This window comes from Orcinus orca, chromosome 15, assembly GCF_937001465.1.
Source record: "Orcinus orca chromosome 15, mOrcOrc1.1, whole genome shotgun sequence".
Taxonomy (NCBI): Eukaryota; Metazoa; Chordata; class Mammalia; order Artiodactyla; family Delphinidae; genus Orcinus; species Orcinus orca.
In genome coordinates this window covers 69,197,351-69,221,085 of record NC_064573.1, presented here as the reverse complement: position 1 = coordinate 69,221,085, position 23,735 = coordinate 69,197,351, and the positions used below count along the sequence as shown (strand labels likewise).

General features: G+C 47.1%; 1 long non-coding RNA gene across 1 annotated transcript in view; it reads left to right on the top strand.

Moving 5' to 3' along the window:
* LOC125961236 (uncharacterized) overlaps positions 1-22,834 on the top strand; it is a 250,840-nt gene extending 228,006 nt beyond the window's left edge. The window contains exon 4 of the long non-coding RNA XR_007471665.1: positions 22,748-22,834. This is a non-coding gene — a long non-coding RNA (uncharacterized LOC125961236). The remainder of the gene's footprint in view (positions 1-22,747) is intronic.
* The last annotated feature ends 901 nt before the right edge of the window (positions 22,835-23,735 follow it).

The window sequence follows — 23,735 nt, the reverse complement described above, 5'->3', positions numbered from 1 at the left end:
TTGTAATCCACTTCCCAGCTGATTCTGATGCAGGTGTTTTGCAGACCATACCTTGAAAAACTCCACCTGAGTCTTGTCAGGGCATGTTTAGACCAGTCTTGTTTTATTTATCCAGTGTCCCATAGCCACTGAGTGTCATGGTGCTCAAAGGAGAAAAAGGAGAGTCGATGTGGGGCTGGGGTAACGGCAGGGACATCACTTACCTCCACATGATTTTTTTTTTGTTTACTAAAGATCTAGTTATATTTTCAAGGATGTGACTTCATCTACTTTAAAGGCACAGTCTGTCATCTGCCTGTTGAGCCTCAAATCTCTGCCTGAGCCCAGAATCTAGATTTTTATTTCTAGTTAAATGTTCTGTCTAGGGCCAGTCATCTCCTGAGAGCCTACTCTGTGCCAGGTACCACGCTGGACACTGGGAATGCAGAAATGAATCAACCTAGATTTTTACCCTCCAGGAGCTCAATGTTAAAACCACAGTCAGCCCCCATTTTGCATCTATTGCGCTGGGGCCTCTAGAAAGCATTTATCATCTTGTTCAACTGTCTCCTCTTTTTCCCCTTCTCTTACCGCAGACTTCTGCTTGTATAAACTTTGCTGAGAATTTGAGCAGAAATAGTAAATAATGAAGCTCCAGAGGGTTGCACTAATTTCCCAGACATTTAATCAATATGGAGCTGCCCTGTTCATTACAGCTGTCAAAAATATGCAAAGTTGTCCATCTGGTCCTCTCAGGTACGAAGCTCTGAGCTGCAGTCACCAGTTGCTTGGCTAATTACCACGCCCCATTTTCCCTCATTCCGAGGCCTCTCCATTAACCACAAGCTACCAGCTCAAGTATAAAGGCAAACAATAAATATTTGAAATGGCATTGCCTGGGCAGGGGTCCTGAACAGTGGTTGAGTTGGGTCACTGCAGATGAGGAATACAGGTGGGGTTTTGTGGAAGAGCACATCTCTCCCCATCTTCCCCCCACCTCCCCCGCACCACGACTCTCCCCAGTCCTCAACCTCCTTCCTTCTGAGGCCCCTCCCTGCCCTTCAGATATTTAGACCTATTAAAAACCATTGAGGGTTAAAATGATCTATACAAAAGCTTTGCATAAAAAAGTGATCAATGCAAATTCCTCTGAGGAAATTGCTTCAACAGATGGAAACGGCCCATTTGCAACAAATGCCGCTGGCTGTGCAGATGGTAATTATGGGATGTATGTAAACATGCAAGCTCTGGCAAGCAGAGCAAACTGCACTGCTGAACTCAGCCGGCATCAAGGCTGCCTGCCCTGGCACTTACGCCTGCCCTGACTGGCCTGCAGGCCAGGGGTTCCAGAGGAGTCCAGGGGTGCCTAAGGATTTGGGTTTGCAATTCCAAGACCTAGCTTCTATTTAACTACAAGTCTTTCTGAAATGGGAGCAAACCACATATCCTCTAATCTCTTGGTGGACCAAGGCTGTGGCATGGCTTCCTGGAAGAAAGAAATCAACATATATTGAGCACTCACTGTATGCCAGGTACTGTGCTCTTAGTCTTGAGTGCATTCTCTTGTTTAATCGCCACAAAGACCTTGGTGGGTTGACATTATCATTATCATCACCACTGCCACTATTTTGCAACTGGGGAAACTGAGGCTTGACGAGGTGAGGGAATTTTCCCAAGATTATAAGGCTAGAAAGTAAGGAACCAAGATGTATCAGTTAGCTGTTGCTGAGTAACAAACAATGCCAAAGCTCAGTGGCTTCAAATAATAAGCACTTATTATTGTTTACAACCTTACAGTCATATAGGTGCTTCTTCTTGTCTTGGCTGGGTTCAGCTAATCATGACTGGGCTCACTCATGCTTCTAGATGGTCTAGGAAGACTAATCATGACTGGGCTCACTCATGCTTCTAGATGGTCTAGGATAGTCTTCCTTAAGTCTGTTATTTGGCTAACTGTTGAGCTGTGTTGATGGGGATTAAGAACCACGTGTTTTTCATCCTCCAGCAGACTCATGGTAGACAGCAAATTCCAAAATAAAGAACAGAAATGCATAAGGCCTCTTGAGGCCCAGGCTTGGAAAAGACACACAATCTCCTCCACCAGATGGCTAATCCAAACTAAAGAGGTAGAGAAATAGACTCCACTTCCCAACTTAAGGAACTGCAAAGACACATTGCAAATGGCAAACACACAGAGAGGAATGGAGAATAAGGCCAGTTTTGTAAGCAGTATATCACTATTGGAAGCAATATAAGCATAAGACTTGAACTTAGAGTTCTCTGGTTTCAAGTCCATAATTTCCAAGGTCATCCATGGGTGCCCATCATTCCAGAGATAACTTGGCCTTTTATGGTTCATCTCTCCTTGACTATCTTCTGTCTGCAGGTAAATTAGGGCTCATCTCTTCTCTCTTCCAGTGATTCTTACTCCCACTCTCAGCCTCTTTCCCTTGGACATCTGAGTGTCCAGCACTAAATTCAGAGTCAGTGTATTTGAGTTGTGGTCCCATCTCCATCACTGATGCTCTTTTGGGCTTCATGGAATCCCTCCCCCTCCCCAGATCTCAGTGTTACGCCTGCAATAAGCAAGATGGAGAAGGTTTGATCTGAGATTCCTTCCACTCAAATTCTGTATGATTTTATGAATGGCAAGAGGTTCTCCAGCCTTAGTGGTCCAGCTCATACCATCATTTGCCTATAGCCCCTGTAGGTGTTTGATTTTGCAGCTTATGGACTAGGATCCCTCCAGCATTAAATTTTTCTGCGTCTGCTCTGTCTCAACAATCTTGTGAAGAAGGTAGTATTATCATTACACCCACTTTACTGGTGAGGAGTCTGAGGCTTAAAGAATTGAAGGGACTTGTTTAAAAATCTCAGGGTCTCTGAGTGTGACCTGGAGATAGATCCCACATCTCTTGACATCCAACCCACTGAAGGAGGCCAGAGGTCCAAGATGGGATCCTAAGCTGGAGCTGGAACCTCTCCAGGTCCAGGTATCTTGTTCCCCGATTCTGTTGAATCATCCGGTTTCCTCATCCTTCAGATGTTGCAGAGAATCCAGATTCCTCTCCCTGATGTCCTCAGCTCCCCCTGCATTGATCTCCAGCTTTATGAGGGTGACAGGCCATACCTTTTAATTGCATTATTACATCTTTATGGTCTGCTGATTGAGCAGGTCGCCTCTGCTGGGCAGCCAGGCCCTGGAATTTATATGCGGAACTGAAACGTTTATTGGAATCATATTGATAAAGGCATATTGTGAAAAGGCCTGTGACTCTTAAGAAGAGAGTGGGGTCCTCAGGAGGCAGGGGGAGAAGGCAGGTCAACATACTCCCGAGGAGAGAGTCGGTCACTCATGAGATATGAGGGCAGCAGTTCCCTCCGTCCCCTGCTCAACTCCTAAATATTTCCTCTTTTGTCAGCCTGTTAAGTTCTGGTAGGAAAGAGCAAATGCCTGGAAAAGCTGTAGGGAGAGGGGCTGGGAGATTTCTGAAGAGGGGCAGTATTCCGGGTTTGTGGATAAGTTGGCAATGAGGGTAGGGACCGCTCCTGCTGAGATGGGGAGGGCCCTTCAGGTAGAGGCTCTGTGTGAACAAAGATAGATTGTAGAGACTCTTCATGGAGTAGAAGATCTGTAAGGAAACTACCTGGCCTGCTTGCCAACTCCACTTGCGTGTTGAATATGCACCTCAAACTTGCTATCCCCCAACCTGAACTGATCCTGCCAATTTATTTTTATTTATTTATTTTTTAAGATGTTGGGGGTAGGAGTTTATTAATTAATTAATTTATTTATTTTTGCTGTGTTGGGTCTTCATTTCTGTGTGAGGGCTTTCTCTAGTTGTGGCAAGTGGGGGCCACTCTTCATCGCGGTGCACGGGCCTCTCACTATCGCGGCCTGTCTTGTTGCGGAGCACAGGCTCCAGACATGCAGGCTCAGTAGTTGTGGCTCACGGGCCTAGCCGCTCCGCGGCATGTGGGATCCTTCCAGACCAGGGCTTGAACCCGTGTACCCTGCATTAGCAGGCAGAGATTCTCAACCACTGCGCCACCAGGGAAGCCCAATCCCGCCAATTTATTTTGCAGACGTGCCCGTTGCAGGAGTCAACAGATCCACCCTCCAGGGGCTCAGGACACCTTGGGGTCATCTTTGATTCTTCCCTTGATTCCACTCCCTCCCCACTTTTTTTTTTTTTTTTTTTTTTTTTTTTTTGCGGTACGCGGGCCTCTCACTGTTGTGGCCTCTCCCGTTGCGGAGCACAGGCTCCGGACACGCAGGCTCAGCGGCCATGGCTCACGGGCCCAGCCACTCCGTGGCATGTGGGATCCTCCCGGACCGGGGCACGAACCCGTGTCCCCCGCATCGGCAGGCGGACTCTCAACCACTGCGCCACCAGGGATGCCCCTTCCCCACTTTTAATCCATTGTAAACACAGTGGGCTGTACTTTCCAAATATTTTGAGAGACTCTGTGCTCCTCTTGCACCTCCCGGTTTCTACCCCGCATGGAACCCCCATCAGCTCTCCTTACATCATTTCAGCAGCCTTGGAATAAAGTTTTGGTCCAACTGTCTCCTTAAGATCTTCCCTGATAACCCTATTTTGAATCATCATCCTCACCTCGCAGCACCGTCTGCTGCTGGGTCCTGCTTTGTTTTTCTTCATAACACTTCTCCCCATCTACTATGCTATAGAATTTATTATTGTTGTTATCTTTCTCTCCCACTAGAATGTAAATTCCTGGAGGGCGGGGACTTTTGACTGTTTTATTCACTACTGTATCTCCAGCACAGGGAACAGTGTCTGGCATATAGTAGGTGCTCAATAAGTATTTGTTTAATGAGCTCATGAATGAAGTTGGTTGGAGCCAGGGGACGTTTGATGCTGCACTGGGGGCTGGAGCTTGTACCATGAGCTCTGATTTCCACCCTGAACTACATAGTGTGTTAGTGGAGCTCTCGTATGCATCCAAGGTAATCAGTGTGCCTTCCTGGAGCTCTGGATTAGTAATATCATGTGTCAGGGAGTCAACCCTAAATGAGGAATTTGCAAGAGGATAGCTCAGGGGTTAATTTGAATGTATTTCCGTGTCTCAACATCAGCACGTTCTAGGAAAAAGGAATCTGCTTTGCATAGTAAATGGTATTTGGTGCGTAGCTTCTTTCTTCAGGTATGACCTGGATCGTCTGTCTTTTTGATTCTGAAAGGACTTTGGTGCCAGGAGGGAGGGGTCTGTGGTGCAGTGTTAATTGGCGGCAACTAATTGGACCTAGTTTATGAACTCCTCCAGGCCATAAGCCACTCATACTTTGGTTCAGTGTTGTAATGACCACAGTCCTTTTCTAAAGTGCTCTACCTTTGACGGAAAGCAATGGCATATGGCCAAGTTCACCTCCAGGGATCTCTCTTCAAGGGGGGCAGAGGAGGTGAGAATTTTAGGGCTGGGGTTCTCAGTTGGAATGGCCAGATGACAAACTTTAAGCCAGGCAGCTCTGGGTTGAAATCCTGGTTCAGCCACCCACTAGCTGTGTGACCTTGGGTGAGTCCTTAACTGCAGCTTCCTCATCCATATAATAGGGATGATAGAGCTTCATTTTATATGACCAGAGGAAGGGAGATGGAGTGGCTTTTATTTAACAGTGACTGACTAAGCACATACCAGATATATGTGCAGATCCCCAAAAGTGTCTGTTAGAAGTGTATCTAGATGAATGAGTGATTGTTGAATGAATATATGAAGGTATGCTGTTCAGAGGTTACAGGGATGGACAATGTCCCCAATCAAGAAAGATGGCAGGACTTGGGTTGCTTGACCCTTTGGGCATTTAGAGTGTGGAGGCTGTTCATGAAGAATCCCAGACTTGAAGAATCCTAACATATCATGACCTGAGGGAGTCTCTGAGAGACTTCTCATTTTGAAGGGGAGTAGAATCAAGGCCCAGAGAGGGAAAGTGGTGGGGCGAAGGACACACAGCAAGTGAAGGGCAGGCTTGAGGTTGGAACCAAGGTGCTCTTTTTCCTACAACGTTCCCACCCCAGCCTCTCCACAGGTGCTTTTCTGAAAATGCACAGGAGAGAACGGGGCAGAGTCTAGACCTGTGGTTCAAACATCAAGTTCAGAAGGAGAAGAAAATAAACAAGTCGGGCCCCCTCCTGACTTCAGCCACAGGCCTGGGGAATCCCCAAAGCAGAGGATGGACAAGGACAAACTTCATGAAGGGTCAAGAGATGCAAGAAAAGGCAGGTGGAGTAATTAATAACCATCAGCAATAGATAGTGTTGGGGTGAGCACTGAGATACCTATTGATCAGAGAAGTAAACACAAATCACTGCAAGTGTTTCTTCAGCCCTGGGTCAATATGCTTCCATATACAAAGAAGCTAGCAGCTGTTGCCGATACTGGGGAGGTCTTAGTCCGGGTGGCCGCGAGAGCTTGCACTGCTTGAGGATGTATCTGCATTGTGAGCTACTCTGCTGTAGGTGCTCTTTCCATTCGTTTGTTCATTCATTTGTTCATTCATTCATTCATTCAACATATTCTAAATGCTTACTACACGTCAAGCTTCTTGGAGGCACTGGGATAGAGCAGTGGGCACGAAGGCAATCCTTGCCCTGACGGGGCTCACAGAATAGACAAATAAATAAGATAATTTCAGACAGTGTTGAGTGCTGTGAAGAAAGTCACATAAGGGAGGTAGATGGAGAGTGGGTGGAGGGGGATGGTGTCTCGCTGATATTGGACAATTGGGGAACGCCTCTCTGAGAAGGTGACCTTTGGCTAAGATCCTAATGAGTAGAAGGAGTCAGCCGCATGAACACAGGGGGAAGGGTGCTCCAGGTATAGGGAACAGCATGTGCAAAGGCCCTGGGATGGGAAAGAGCTTGGGATGTTGGAGGAACAGAAAGGAGTAAGGGGTTGGATTTGTTTTAAGTGATGAAGCCATTGGAGGATGAATGGCCAGCCCCTTTCAGTGTGGGCCCCTTAGCAATGAGGCATTCATTGACCTGGAGTTAGGGACAGGCTCCTGGCTGGAGTCTGGCAGACCCAGCCCTGCCTGAGTGTGGAAGCCTTGGCCAGCTCCTCCCATCATGGAACTTCTATTTCCTTATTCACAACATGCAGGACATCGGCTCATGACCTTCCAGCTCTGACATTCTGACCTTCTTTCAAGGACATGGGATGCAGATATACAACCTCCACACATATCAGTCACTCAGGTAAGGCCCCCTTTGCTTGCCATGAGATGCAAGTTATTGTGGTCAAGGAAGTGGGAGATGAAATGGCAGGAAAAGCAAATGTACCAAAGAGAAGAGTTGACTCCTTTGAGCTGTCATCTGAGTTGGCTCCTTTGAGCTGGGCCTGGGTCTTTGTGTCACCAACCCCTCAATTTCAGGTTGCACCATGGATCCGCCATGTTTTGTGCAAGCTGCTAGCTGTCTTCCCTGTGTCCTTGCAGTGAAGTTGCAGCCTCTGAGGGCAGGTCCTGGTGGCAGAAATAAGCAGTGCCTATGCAAAGCAACAGCATGCAGGAAGAGGAGAAAACAGTTGCACTGTAGAAAATATAAGAGCTCAATTAATTAAGAACAAGTGGTGCTACAGTTGCTCATTTGACAGGACCTCCTAGCACCCAGAGATCCCATGCCTAGGTATACACCCAACAAAAATGAAAAATGAAAATATATGTGTGCCGGAAGATGTGTGTGAGCAGCATTCTTTGTAACAGCCTAAAACTGAGAACTACCCAAATCTCCATCGACATTTAAACTGAAAGATTGTGCCATACTCTCAGAAAGGTATACCACTTAACAAGATGGGCAAATCCAGCCCATGGTCATATCTGACCATTTCCTATTTTGTAAATAAAGTTTTATTGGAACACAGCCATATCCATTCATTACATACAGTCTATGGCAGCTTTTGCACTAACTAGCAAAGATGAGCAGTTACAAAAGAAATACTATAGCCTGCAGATCCTCAAGTATTTACTCTCTGGCCCTTTCCAGAACAAATTTGCCAACCCTTGCTATATAAAAATGAAAATAAGCAGGCTTCCCTGGTGGCGCAGTGGTTGCGAGTCCGCCTGCCGATGCAGGGGACACGGGTTCGTGCCCGGTCCGGGAAGATCCCACATGCCGCGGAGCGGCTGGGCCTGTGAGCCACGGCCGCTGAGCCTGCGCATCCGGAGCCTGTGCTCCGCAACGGGAGAGGCCACAACAGTGAGAGGCCCGCGTACCGCAAAAAAAAAAAAAAAGAAAGAAAAGAAGCAGTCTGCAACTTCCCTGGGCAATGTGGATGATTTTCACAAACAAAATTTTGAATGAAAGAAGCCAACACAAATGAGTACCAGTTGCACAATTGCATTTATATTAAGTGTAAAGACAAGCAGAACTATTCTACATTGCTGGAAGACAGGTTACCCGTGGAGGATAGTAACTAAACAGGGCATGTGGCAGCTTATGGGCGCTGGAAATGTTCTGCTTCTTCTCCATCTGGGTGGCAATGGGTGTTCATTTCGTGACAGTCCATTAAAATGTACACAGATGATGTGCACACTTCTGTATATGTATGTTGTTCATCGATAAAATTTTTAAAATAAATAAAAAAAGAAACGGTGGGTGTAGATCACCATGCCAAGCATTTTCTCAATGTATTTCCTGGGCAGAAAGCGCAAATAACAGATTGTCAAGTTAGAAAACAGATAACTTTAACCTTTCCACGCAAGCACACATTTATGCATTCACTCTACAAATGTTTATTGATCTCGCACCATGCGCCAGGTGCTGGGAATTCAGCAGTGAGGGAGATAGACACAGCCGCCACCTTCCTAGCATTTACATTCACACTCACACGTGCCCAGGGAATCTTGCACGCATGTGCACCTGGACGCTCCATCCTCAACGTGGACCTGCCCACGTGTGCACTCCCGACCTGCATCTGCAGGTCATGTCATTCTCAGGTGAACACTTTTCTGAATTTTGCTCTCCCTTCCCTCACTACCATAACTTCCACCTCCCTCCTCCCTCGGATACAGACGGATGGAGCTCAGTTTACCCAGCATCACTTAGGAGTCCTGTGTCCTCCGGGGATCATGGACCTGTGCTGGCCAGGACTCCACAGCTTAGTTCCCAAGGTGGGATGGGTCAGACCAGCTGGTTTCCCCCAGGTCATGCCTGGCATCTGAGACACTTAGGGCTCAGACAAGTGGAGACCCAGGGCTGAGCGGGTGGGTGACCTTGAACCCAAGGATGCCCTCTGATGTCCCCTGGATTTTCTGCTGGGCTTCCTCCCCTCAGTGTGGTTACCTGCCACCCATGGATCGTGGTCACCAGAGCCTTATGGTCTAGTGGTCAAGGCTGACTTGTTCAGTGAACCCCATGTTCCCTTGAATGTCTCCCTTTGAAGACCTCCTATCCCAGCCCCTCTCAGCAGTTCAGCCCAGAAAGCCAGCTGCTATGACTGATAAGCACCAGCTGTCCAGCATTCCTGTGCCGTGGTGGGTACCAGCATGCAATGGGGTGGCTAGACAAACACACCTGAGTTCAAATCCCGCCTGGACCATCAATATTCTGTGACTTTGGGCAGGTTATTTAACCTTAGCTCATCTAATTCCCCCAATGACAATAAGGAAGAGGTGCTGCTATCATCCTCACTTGATAGATCCAGAAACTGAGGCTTAGAAGTGGTAAGGACTTGCTTGAGGACACACCCACATCTGCACCCTGGATTCTAATTTTAAAGACCATCTGTTGCTCTGAAGGACTAACCCCAGTTATGCATCAAAATGGTTTCCTTTGGAAAAGTCACGATTTGTGCTTTTGAAGTCCTGGGTTTGGCTAATCAGGAGCAATCTCCTTTTCTTGGAGAAATAATTCACTGTTGGATGCAATCATGGAAAAAGTGAATTCCCTCCAAATTCTTGCAGTGAGACAGTCAGTGCTGAGGACAAAATGTTGAGGTCTTTTGAGGAGATGGTACCTCTTAGTAAGTGGAGATGCTTAATTTTTTTTTCTCAGTGGAAAGACCTACTGTTTCAGATTTCTTACAACTGGGTCTCTGTTCGAATACTGGCGTGGAGTGAACTTTTCATGCCACGGGTCATCTCTGATGTCATGGCATTTCTGATGAACTCCACCAATTTTGAGCATCAAGGCTGCCAGAAGTGAAACTGGTATTTGCAAATGTATCTCCACTTCCTCAGAAATAACAGATGTTTGCTGGAAAAAATTAAAGTCGCCTAGTCTGTTATTAAATATCTGAAGTAAAGCACTGGCTGTCCTCAGTCAGCTTTCTACCTTTCCCATGATGATATTTTGTTCTGTTGGTAAACTTACCAAGTGTGCCTAGCACTTTTGTTGGCATCACCTGGCAAGTATGCTCATGGAATTTACCTGTAGGAGTGGACAGGTGGGTTTCTGTCTGTGTGTTTCATGAATTAACTTGGTTGAAAAAACTGTCAGGAAGGGCTGGGTTTGAAGTCTGCCCAGGAGTTCACTCTGTGTTCATGACTTGTTCTTTGAGTATTGAGACCATAAAGAAGCCTTTTACATCAATGCTAGAGTAAAACGAAGATGGTGTCCCAAGTCAGCAGCAGCTGTTTTCATCCATGGACTACTGAGGTTGGGAGTGATGGGTCATGGAGTGGCTTGGAGGTCAAGCTCAGAGCTCTGGAAGGTCCAGAAACTACAGAGAGTGGCCTGTGGATCCTGGAACATCAAAGGATCCCTGGTCTGAGACCCAGAGCCTAGGTATACAAGATTATACCCTCTCAGAGGCCAGCAGTAGGGAAGACCCCACCTTCTCCAGCAGCCTAAGTTTGGAGAAGGAGAAGTGTGAAGCAGGACCACCACGGCATGGGACAATCCCTGTTTCCACATGCCCTTTTCCAACGGGGATTTTGTTGAAGATCATTTTCTTAACTAAGCATTTCTGGGGATTTGTCAGAAGGAGGTGGGCAAACCCTTGCTGACCTGTCTTGTAGGTGTTTGGAAGTGTGTTACGGAAAAGGGCAGGGATGTGTTGGCAAAGGCAACTTGACAAAACCCTCCAACAAACAAATTTACCTGTGGGAAAAGGGACAAGATTACTCCAACCATCAACACTGGAAAACCAAAGCTGCTCCCCTACACCAGGCCTCAGCCTGGCTATAGACATAACCCGAAGAAAGCAATTCGCTAATGTTCCAGGCCCTCGGATCCAACATCAGCCTGGGATCTAGGCCTTGGGTAATGAGCATCCCAGGCGGCGAATGAGGTTTGCAGTTGAAATCCATCTGAGGCCTCTCTCCCTGCCAATGTCTACAGCTTAATAATTGCTTCCTTGCTCCCCCTGCATTTGGGTTCAGGAGAAGTGCCAGCCCCTCCAGCAGCATTATGCAAATAGGGCCCAGTGCGTTCTGGCAGCGGCATATAGAATATGTAAATTTATGGTGCTGGCGGAGCCTGCTTAAGACAGAAGATTTCTCAATGATGAAATTAGATTTTCTGGAAAGAAGCTTCTGAGGACCTGTCTCCTGTTCCCCTGACTCGTGCTGTGCCACAGCCACCAAACCGGTGCTCTGGGAAATAATTAACTGAATTATGGGCTCAAACCTATTGTTAAAAAAAAAAAATAAACAGGGAGAGAAGAAATAGACCAGGTTGCAGGAGGCCACAACAAATCCATACTTTACCGAGCATGTCAATGGGAATGGAGGCTGGGAGGGTGGGAGGCGGTGGATGGGGAGCATGGGGCTCTGGCTGGCAGGAGGAATTGACACAGGGTGGAGAGAGCTTCCACCTCCCCTTGGCCTTCACGTGGGCAAGGGTGGGAGAATGGACAGAGCTGTGGGCGCAGGTTTCTGCTCCAACCTAGCACTGCCACTTTTATCTGCTTTATGTACCTGCCTTCTCCTGATTTTGTTTACAAGAAAGCATTTTATGTCATTTTTTAAAAATTGAAAAATCATTCATGTAGACCAGATCAAACTTGAACATGCATCAGACTTACCAGGGGGACTTGTTAAACACAGATTGCTAAGTGCTCCTCCCAGAGTTTCAGAGTTGGTCCAGGGAGGGCTCAGAAATGCACATTTCCAATAAGCTCCCAAGTGACAGTGATGCTGCTAGCCAGGAGACACACCCCGAGAATCACTGCCTTAGGCTAAAGTCTTCATTAGAATGATGGGGGAGACGGAGGCCCAAAGAGTTAGGTGATTTGCCAAAAGTCACCCAGTGGAGTCAAGACCAGGGTACAGAGCTGACTTTTTCCACCATCATCATCATCATCATCATCATCATCATCATCATCATCATCATCATCACCATCACCATCATCACCGTCTCTGTCATCATCTTTGTTGTCACTGTCCTTTGCTGAAAGCTTTCTAGGTTCCAGGCACTTATATTCCTCACTTCATTTAGCCCTTCGCCATAATTCTATACAGGAGCTGCACAGTTATCCCCAATAAAGATACTGTTATGGATGGAATGTTTGTGTTCCCCCTTCAAATTCCAGTGTTGAAGCCCTAACCCCCATGTGATGGTATTTGGAGGTGGGGCCTCTAGGAAGTAAATAGGTTTAGATGAGGTCATGAAGGTGGGTCCCCCATAATGAGATTAGCGTCCTAATAATAAGAAGGCAGATCTCTTTCTCTCTCTCTCTCTCTCTCTCTCTCTCTCTCTCTCTCTCTCCCTCCCTCCCTCTTGTGTCACACACAATGAGGAAGCCATCTACAAGCCAGGACAAGAGCCCTCACCAGAGACAGAATCTGCTGGCACCTTGATCTTGAATTCCCAAGCCTCCAAAACTGTGAGAAGTAAATCTATCCTTTAAGCTACCCAGCGTTTTTATTTTATTATAGCAGCCCAAACAGACTAAGACAGACACTGAGGCTCAACTTCAAGTGACTTCACCTCCTGATCCTCAGGTTTCTCATCTGTAAAATGGGGAGTTCTGACCCTTCAGAGTGTTAGGAGCATTCAGTGAGATTTACACACAATGTGCTGAGCACAGAGCCTAGCACATAGCAGGGGCTCAGTAGTTGGGTCATAGTAATTATTATTGTTCTTGTAATTATCATTATTTATTTTTGTTTTTTGCGGTACGCGGGCCTCTCACTGTTGTGGCCTCTCCCGTTGCGGAGCACAGGCTCCAGACACACAGGCTCAGCGGCCATGGCTCACGGGCCCAGCTGCTCCGCGGCATGTGGGATCCTCCTGGACCAGGGCACGAACCCATGTCCCCTGCATCGGCAGGTGGACTCTCAACCACTGCGCCACCAGGGAAGCCCTAATTATCATTATTAATCGAATGGTAGAGATTGGGACACAGTGGTGTTGTGGAGTGAACTTGGGGTTAGGAATATGAGGGTCTCGAGTCTAGTCCCAAGCCCTAAACTCATCTGCTGTGAGACTTATGTGTAGGCCACCACCCTCTCTAAGACCCAGTTTTTGCAAACGGAGTAGATGGAACTTGGTGGTCCCAGGACACGCCCAGCTGTACAATCTCTGATTCCATCATTTCAAGGGTGTGGCCATCTCTTACCCCCATGTTGCCCCAGCGTGGGTGTCCTCCTTCCTCTCCTGGACTGCTGCTCAGCCTCCTCCTGGCCTCCTGGCCTCTGGTCTCACCCCAGCCCCTCCACCTTTCTAAAAATCTCAGATGGCAACCGGGTACTCAGACCCTTCTGTGGCTATTTCCCTTCTTTGGATCAAGTCCAAGCATCTCAGCTTGGCATCCAAACTCCTTCATGCTCTGGTCCCTCTCAGCCACTAATCTCTTGCCTCTCCCTCTTACACTCTATTTTACAGTAAAATAGAGACGTTTGTGTTAGCCCTCAGGCACCGTGCTCTTTCCTGCCTCCCTACCTTGTTCTTGCTGCACCTTCTGCCTGGCACTCCATCCTTGCCCTTCCTCTTTGTCTGCAAACTTCTTGAACTTCAGTGCTCAGCTCAGATATGTTGTGCCCTGAGAAACCTTCTCTCACCTACCTTCTTACTGTCTCCAACCCGAGGCTCCTAGAGTCCCTTCCTCTGAGCTGCCTGTAGGTATCTCGTCCTAGTACTTAACACTTCCTAGTATAAAGGTCTACTGCCTTTCTCACCTTTTCTGCTGGACAGTGCCTAGTTTAAAAGGAAGAGACAAGCTTCTCAGTCAGGGGCTTTTCGAAATTTTCTGTTTTGTTGTTTGCTTTATCTGCTGTCTGTAAGCATCTTGAGTGTAGGGCCTTATGTATTTTGTTTGCCAGTGTAATTGCAGCACTTATTTTCATGCCTGGCACATGGTAGGTGTTTAATCCTTAAATTAATAAATCTGAAATCTCTGCCCATTTTCACAGATTTCTTATTAACCATTCTATCCCTGCTGCCTACCAAATGCCTGGCGTGGAGGCATCAGTAAATAATTACTGAGTGAATGAGTAGGTGAATAAAATGCATGACTCCATATATAACTGTATCAGTCAGCTGTTGCTGCATAACAAACAGCCACTAAATCTCAGTTGCATGCAACAATAGGCATTTATTTCTCATCTAGTTTTATCTTGTGAGTCAGCTGGGGCAGCTCTGAGCTGCAGGTGGTGTCTGGCTCAGCTCCACATGTGTGTCATCCTCTGAGGGCCAGCAATCCAACCAGAACATGGCGAGGGCAGAGGTGCAAGAGGAAAAGTGGAAACACACATAGTTTCTTAAGGTCTCATCCCAGAACAAGCACTGTGGCCCTTCCATTCCAATATCGTTGACCAAAGTGAGGAACGTGGTCAAGCTCAGTCAGTGGACAAGGATGTACCCTCTAGGAGGAGAGGCTTCAAAGTCCCAGGGCAGAAGGCATGGATACATCTAGGGGTGAAGGATCAGGACCCATAAATCTGTCTACTTCAATGACCACCCCCAGCATCTAGCCCACAGCTCATGGCACATAGCTACCACTCACTATGATCGTGGAGGCAAAGTGACCACGGTGGCCCCCCCATCTTTAAGACACTAGAGCATTTTATTCACTTTTTGCATTTCATACCCTCCTTCATCTCCCACCCTGCAGTTTTCAGCGATTTTTCTGGAGCCCTCACTAAACAATCTCTAGGTCTCTGCCCACAGGCACTGCCATTCTGGGGCATGTCACAAGCGCACCCCCCCCAGCCTGTCCTCCTCTCTGTTCTTCTCCCAGCCCACAGTGCACATTGTGAGGGTCCCCCTGATGTTTAATGCATGAGCTCATCGTCCTCCCTGCAGCCTCCACAGACAGACTCTCTCAGCCTGGGAACGGGCCATGAAGTCAGGTGACTGTACAGGAAGCAGTGCCCTCCCCACCGCCTGCCTCCTCGCCTTCCAGTTGTTGTGAGGCTGCCCTTCTTCGACTCACTTGCAGTTTTGTAAGCTCTTTTATTAATGTGCCGGAGGCAGAGAAAAATGCATTTGTAATTTCCCCTTTATGGCTGGTGGAACTTCTTTTTGCTTTCTTTCTGAGCATTTGTTTGTGGCGTGCGCGCGCGCACACACACGCACACACACACACACTCGCTCACTCACTCACACTCCAGGTCAGAATGAATTGACTGACAAGGCAGTGGATGTCAAAGCACAAACACAGTCTTGGAATATCTCAGCAGGAAAGGGGTCTGAGTCTGATGGCTGCCACACTGCATTCCCGGAACCCTGTTCTTCCTTAAAATAGCATCAGAGGGTGCTGCAGGGTGAGAAAAATTGTGTGTTTGGCCGGGTAGCGGGGGAATGTTTGGCCCTTCCCTGGACCTTGCTTCAATCAGAGCATCTCTGTTTTGCCTGATTTGTATACTGTGGGTACATAGGCTTCTTTGGAATTAAGGATGTACCATGGATGCTTGTGCTAAAGGGAAAAAGCCAGGGTGGGGAGGTCTCCTTTTGCTTGCTGCAAAAGAACGAAGATTGACTGAGCACCTAGCATGTGCCAGGCACTGGACTGCAAGTACTTGAGATATGCATTGTCTAATCGAAACCCCAGCGCTAGGTGGCAATGATTGTCTCCTATGTCACAGATGAGGTTGCTGAGGTTTGGATGGGGAAAAGACTTCCCATCACCCAGGAAATGGTGGAAATGGGATTCACACAGAGGTTCTCCGTATGTTAAAGAGATGACAAAATTTCAGAGTGCTTAGCCCTTCGTAGGTCTTAAAAGTCAAAATCATTCAAACGATCTGATGACAGTGACCACAACTTCTTCCAGATACTGAGTGATTACCTTGAGCCTGCCTCCTGCTGGGTGCTTTACAAGCAGGGCTGCCAGGTCCAGCTGTGCAGGGTGGGTCTTGCAGAAGAGCTCCCAGCCAAAGGGACAAGGGACAGCTGACTCAGTCCTTAAGCTGCTCCCCAGACCCTGGTGTAAATTTGCATCCTGGAGGAGGGGATGCTGATCTCTAATATCTCTGCCAGGAAGAGCTACCTTTTCCTAATTTCCACAACGGCGCTCTGTGCAAGCTGCTACCCTGTCTGCACACATTATCGCATCCTCCCACAGCCTCCAGGGTAGCTTTATGACTATACCCATTTTAAAGATGAAGAAACAGAGGCACAGGGAAGTTAGATTTCTTGCCCAGAATTCTGCAGCTCTTTCAGTGTCAGAACCAACATTTGAATCCGAGGTTGTAAAACTCCATGACTAGAGGAGATAGGAATTTGCAGCTATACCCACCCGTACTCCCTGTCCCCACAAAGATTGTTGAGTTTCACAAGGTTCTAAGGATAGAACCTGGGGATGCAAGGTTTGGGGACTACTGGAAGGAGGTATTCTCTGCCCTGTGTAACAGGAATCAAGAGAGATTCTGAGACAGCAAATGGCACACAAAGATCAACCCCGTTGGGCTTTTTCAACAAATCTGTCTTTGGATCACTTGTCTGTGGTCTTCTCTGCCACCCCTCTCCCAAAAGAGATCCCATGGAGGGAGTAAAAGACCCCCAGATCATGTAGGTCTGACCTCCCCCCCAACCCTGTGCCTTCTCTCCTGGAATACCCAAGAGCTGGAAGAAGCCTCCCTGGAGATAAATATCTACACAGAGCCAATTGTCACACGATGTCCCAGAGCCAATTACTCATTCTGAGAGACCCAGAGGTGGCTTAAGGAGTTGACAAATAAAGAGGAAATAATTTGCAATTTGCTGTTTACACATAATCAGAGTGTACCGAGGGGGAAAAAAATAGTGTTACAGCTTACGGCTTCTCACGTTTTATTTTGATCTTCTAAATCAATACATAAGTGGAGAGGCAGCTGGAGACAGACGTTTTGGAAAAAGAAAATGTTTGCATGTGTTTGGCTAAAGGAAGGAAGAACTTTCTATAAAACCAAAGATATGGCAAAGAAGGTTGAATGAGGCCGTGTCCCCCCGACAAAAGGAGAGGCAGTGAATGACAGTTGCAGGATCCTTACTCTCTGCCACACACTGAGGCAGGCACTTGACAAGTTATGGCCGTGGATCCTCACCTCCAACCTGGGAGGTACGTTCTATTTTCAGCCCCATTTCAGGTGGGGAAATTGAGGCCCCAAGAGATGAAGGTTCTGGGCCAAAGACATTTGATCTGCATAAGCTGAACCCGGGACTAGCCACCCAAGCCAGGCTGATGCTGGAGTCCATCCTTCAGCTTCCAGATTACTTTCCCTGAGTTTTGATGCTGGTCTTTTGTTTGGGAACCATTAAGGGGCTTAAAACAGGGGTCCCTCTCTCGAGGGGAGAGTCTTGGGGAGGGTGTGCTGTCTCTGGTTCCTCTCCAGTTGTCTCTGCCAATCACTGTCTTGGCAAGGATCACATCCCCACTGCAAGGGGGAGGGTCACTGGGGACCAAGGATCCTTGGGCAGGAGACCTCAGGGAGGGGCACGGCGACGGGATGCTGCTCATAGTCTAAGAGGAAAGCCCTGCTCAGGGGTGTTCCCAGCTCCAGTTTTCTTTTCTCTGTATTTCTTACAGTTCTTCCTTTTTCTTTCCTGGTCTCCTTGAGACATTGGATATTTTTGCCACTATCTACCCTCCTTCTCCCCCAAGTCCACTGACATCAAGAAGCCGAGATCCCTTCTTAGAACTTGTTCTTCCTCTCCTACTTGTACAAATCATCCCCTGTCAGTGGTCTAGGATCCTGGGCCACAAGGGACCTCCAAGATAGATCTAATCCAGCCCCAGATTCAAGATAGGTGAAGTGATCCCAGTCCCATTTTATAGACAAGTCCATTGATGCCAAGTGCCTGCTTCTGGCCCAGAGTAGAAGAGAGGGCTCAGATCCACACTCCAGCCCCTCAGGATGCCCAGTGCCTCGGTTTCTTGGGGTGGGGGAGGGAGCGCCCGTCCCTGTCTTTGTTCCCCACCCTCCCCTGTGTTTCCGAGCTGTGTGCAATTTACATCTCCACGTGCCCGCATTTGCATGAAACACACAGACACACACACGCAGGACTGCTCCTGGCTTGAACAACAAGGGATGCCAAATGCCGTTCACATCTTTCTGGGGAGAAGTGCATCCATCCCGATTCTGTCTTTGCCAAAGTGCCATACGTACCAGACGTACATATATTCCGTGTGAATTTCCTTAATCTCCTTCACAGCTGTCCCTTTCCACAGCCTCTGCTAGAGCATTCCCAAATTACTTGTCTCCTGGCTGGGATAGCAGCCTGTTCCCTGATTCCTCTATCCCTTTAACAACAACAAAAACAACAATAATAATAATGGCCCCCGTTGATGTAGCCCATACTGTGTGTTAGGCATTGGGCTAAATGATGTTGCGTCTTGTAGGAGCTCTGCAGTGGAGGCATTATTAGCCCCATTTTACAGGTGGGGGAAAATGAGGCTCCAAGCTTAGGGGCATCACACAGGGCTGGGGACTGAGTTTATGAACCGTGGCTGACTCTGAGACTTGGGCTGGTCACCCCTGTCAGGCTGCCCTCTGATCTCCCCATGTAACCCAGCCTGCCACCGTGATGACCATAACATAGGAGAGGGCCCTGGAGAGTAGCAATTAAGAAAGTGTACCGTTTCAACCTCTGACAGTGCTCTTTTCCGCCTGTGTAAATTCAGGTGAGTCCCTTCACCTCTCTCAGCCTCAGTGTCCTCCCCTGTAAAATTCGGATCATGGTAGTACTGAGCCGTACAGTGTTATTATGGAAATGGATACCAGGATTGCAAGAGAAGCACTCAACAGAGTTCTCAGCACCCAATAGATGCTGGGTTTTAATAGATTAAAAGCTTGTGGTATAAAGAGATGGTTTTGGTGTCTGACATTCAGGGCTCTCTTGGGCTGGGCTCTGCCTTTCTTTCCACCATGACGGCCCTCCGCCACCATCTTGCATCCCACTCTTCAGCTAGAAGGAGGTCCCCACTGGTCTCCACAAACTCTCCACCATTTCTTACCTCTGTTGATTTGTCCAGATGTCTGTCTGCCCATCTGCTTTTCACCTTCTCTGCAGACCCAGAATCGGTTTGTCCTCAATGCCTAGCTCAGAGACTGACCCCACCTGGCATCTTCTCTTTCTTGCCCATTGGAGGCTACCTCTTCCTCCTCTGGACACGACCTTGGGTCCTAGTGTGTGTCATTCCTGAGGTCCTACTGTGCAACGGGATAAAGACAGAGCTACACCTGTAGGACATGATCCTACTTTCTTTTCTTGTACTTTAAATGCCACTCAATGGAAGGAACCCTGGGTTCCTGAATGATTGCATGGAACAATGGCCCACGTCATGCCAACCCACATTAGACTGTGCCTTGAGCAAGAAATAAACCTTTATTATACTGAGCCACTGAGAAATGGAGGTCCTTGGTTACAGCAGCTTACCTGTCCTAATACATCTATCTAACTAAACTCTATCTTTCTTTCTGATCCCATGTTGTTCCAGAAAGAGCTTATTCATTTAAAAGTGTATTTTAAAAATAGAATGAAAGAAAAATGCATGTAGGAACATAAGACAGTGCCAGATATAACACTCAGAAATGTGTGCTATGAAAACCAACACCCCTACCATGTGTGGATCAAAAATATAGCTCTGAGCTTCCTAGCAGCCGGGGTAAAAAGGGAAAGCTGTTTAGTTACACACTATCAGAGCCTTTGAGATAAATAAAAACACCATTGCTAAGGATAAATACAGTAAGAGTTGCAGAATGTTTTTTTTCCTCTACATGTTCGTTGAAAAGATCATTGCGTGTCTGCAGCACAACTCAATATTGTCCAGTACTTTTTCTGCATAGCAACCCTTTCCCATGTCTTACCTTGTTGAAACACATGAAAATATGTATAAACACAAAAACACAAACATATAAATAATGTAGAGGAGTTCTCTTGATACATCTCATAGGCAGGTCCTCAGGCTTCTCTGTGGGCTTGGGATACCCTGGAGGAAAGAGACTCTACCCTCTTCATTTCTGTTTTCATGTCTTATTATAGAGTCTGGAACATGGTGGATACACACAGTGGGTATCACTACTATTGATACTAAACGTGTGTGAGTGTGTGTGCTGTGTGTCAGGCTAGCACTCCGTGAATTTTGAGCTCTTTCCTGGAATTGTGTGTGTGTGTGTGTTATGGCGTGCTGTGTGTGTGGCGTATGCTTGTTGAGTATGTGTGTTATGTACTGAGTGTGTGTTGCATATAGTGGTGTTTTGTGTGCGTTGTGTGTGTGTCATGTGGATGGTGGTGTTGGATCCTATGAGCATGGTATATGCGGTATGTGCATTGTGTGATGTTGTGTGGGTGATTTGGGTGCTCTGTGTACATTGTGTGTTGTTGTAGGGGATGTGTGGATGGCCCAAGTGTTGTGTGTGCATTGTGCGTGAATGGTGTGTGTTGTGAATGTGTATTCACGTGTGTCCTCTGACGTCCTCTGACATCCTGCATCCCAAGTGTCTTGCATAATCCCTGCAGATCTGGTGCACATTCCCTGTGTGACTCTGTACCGCCTTGTGTCCCTTTTGTGAGCTCAGGGCGTGCTCCTTGGTGCTGCCTGTGGGCATATCGGCTTGCAGCCCCACCCTGTGCAGGCTCTTTGTGTGTGCCCTGTGAGTCATTGCGGATACATCTAGAAGGCGGTGACTATTGTCTTCAAACAGAGAACAGCCATTAACACATTCATTAATTAGGATCATGTTGACACTTCTATTGCCGACTAAAAACATCTGTTTGTTTAATCAGAGTCTCCTTAATGCCTTACACTTATTCTCTCAGTGAGAGAGGATGGGCTTGCTTTCCCCACGTGTGTACACTGGGGTTTTACGAGGTGGAGGCACAAACTCTGTCAATATTGTCACAGGATGACAGCTCTCAGGAAGGCCCACGGCGTCTCAACAAACGTACATCCCTTTCAATGGTGAATGAGTAGTCGTTCATGGGTCAATTTGCCAGTGGCCATTCCCCGTGTATCGGCATAGCCTGAATGACACTCTATAGATCAGATGTAAGAACTCCACCATAGCACTGGGTCTCAATGCTACGGGCATGGTGTGCTGCTGGGTGTACCAGCTGCTCCACCGTCCTTTCCTTCCTACCTAGGTGTATACCCCAAACCCAGCAACAAGCCGCCGGTAACCTCGTCGGAGTTAAATCCTCTCTCCCATGATCTTAGTTTTCTTACATGTAAAACAGGATGATAAAAGGACAAAACTAAAGATTCAAAGAAAACATATCTAAGGGAAATACCCAGAATGGTGCCTGGAACCAAGCAGACGCCTGAAAACGTCACTCCTATCCCCTCACCCTCCCACGCCACATGAATTCACAAGGAGGATGACCAAGGAAAAGACTCAAAGTTAGGAACTGACTCTGGTCACATTCCTCACCAGTCACACCACTGGGCATCCAACGCACGTCCACTGCATCCCTCCTCTGTGCCAGGTGGGGCTGGGTGCTGGGACACAGAGGCTGATGAGGATTTCTTTCAAGAATGTGGAAATGAAGGGCATTCCCAGCAGAGGGGATGGGTGAGCAAAGGTTCCCTGGGCCGGGAGCGTGGAGGAGAGGTGTGGGGTGAAGCTGACGGGGAGGACGCGATGGACCATAGAGGGGTTTTTGCTTTGGGGTGTTTCGTTTTGTTGTCGTTCTGCGTCTTGTTTCATTTACTAATATAGTTGGATATCTTTTCATAGTGAACATAAACAGTTCTACTTCATTCTTTTGCGCAATTAATAGCTTCTTATATATGTATGTCCCTTATTTTAAAATCAGGACGACAGTGATAGACCCGTAAGTCATCTCTAGTTTGAGGATATCAGTGTGATTTTCCCAGGGTACTTCCCAGCAGTGGGTCAAAGGATATGTGCATATGTGCTCTTAAAAATGTTATTTTTTTAACATTTTTAAATAGTGGCAAAATATATATAACATAAAATTTCAATTTATACCAAATCAAGCAGTGAAACCTTGGATTCCCTCTTTAAGCATACTTGCCACCTAGCACTGCTGCTTTTTCCTGTAAAATGGGCCCCAAGCTGTTCTCAAAAGGATGGTAAGAAGATTCAATGGGGAGATACTTAGAGAGGCTTGCTCAGTACATGGTCAGCCTCCAAGACCTGGGCTTTATTATTGGGAACTGGCACAGCCCAGTGCTTAGGGGCCCAGGCTCTGGACTTAGGCTTGCCAGCTGTGTGACCTTAGGACAGTTGCTTCATCTCTCTGAACCTTGGTTTCCTCATAGAATTGTAAAAATTACATAAGGTAATATAAATAAAGTGGATGGTGCCATTTGGATGTTCAACAAATGATATTTTATCTTCATGTTAGCATCATGATGACCTCCTGCTAATTCTATACTTAATTGTTACCTCAATTAAGCTTTATACATTTTCGTTTTGCAGGTTTGGTCCAGGTGATACTGCCACACATCTTTTCTCCTCACCAGAGCATGCTAGCAGATCCAGTTTGCTCCTGAAAATGGTGGTGATGTAAGTGGCACAATGACATCTTCAAACTAGACACTATCTTATTTAATCCTCACAACAACCCTTTGGTGGTGGCACCATACCCATTTTACAGATGAGGAAACTGAGTTTCCAAAAGCTTAGGCAATTTGCCCAAGATCACACAGCTAGTAGATAGTGCAGTCAGGAGCTGGACTTTGAATCCAATTCCGTCTGTGCATTTTCCTTTACATTAAGCAACTTATTTATTGGATGGGTGGACCTAGAAAGTCTAACGGATTTGTCAGGACTCTTTAATATACAGAGAGGAAAACTCCACTGCCAAAGTAATTTAGGCAAAAGAGGAATTTGTGAGGTCTCATAACTAAAAACCTACTGGATTCATGCGTGGCTGAATTCAGAGGTCCACCAGTTTTGCCAGGACTTGGTTGGTTTCCTTCTCTCTCTTTTCCCACATTTCCATCTATCAGCTTTGTTTTCCAGTGTGCCAGCTGGAAGTCATTTTTTAAATCCATAATGACAAGATAGTCCACAGTAGCTTCAGGTTTCTGTCATCCAACCCCAGCTAAGAAAGGAACAGCTCTAATGAAAGTCCCAGAATTTACCTTGATTGACTTAGGTCACATGTGCATCCGTCAGCCAACTGTTCCAGCCTTGAGAATGAATGGGATGCTCTTATTGGCCAGGACGGTCCACATGACCACCTCAAGATTGGGGAGGTCATGTTCATCCCATGCTGGACCAAATGACCCTGAGGTGAAGATTTTCCTAGAGGAAGATCTGTAAGCTTAACTTGAGAATGGAGCTGGAGCTGGTGGGTAGAGAATAGGAATGGACGTCCAATCCAGTGAGCTTTGGGTAATGCAGAAAGACATCGGTGGGGTCTTAAAAGGCACTTCAGCAAGTCTAAAAATGGCAGCATTTA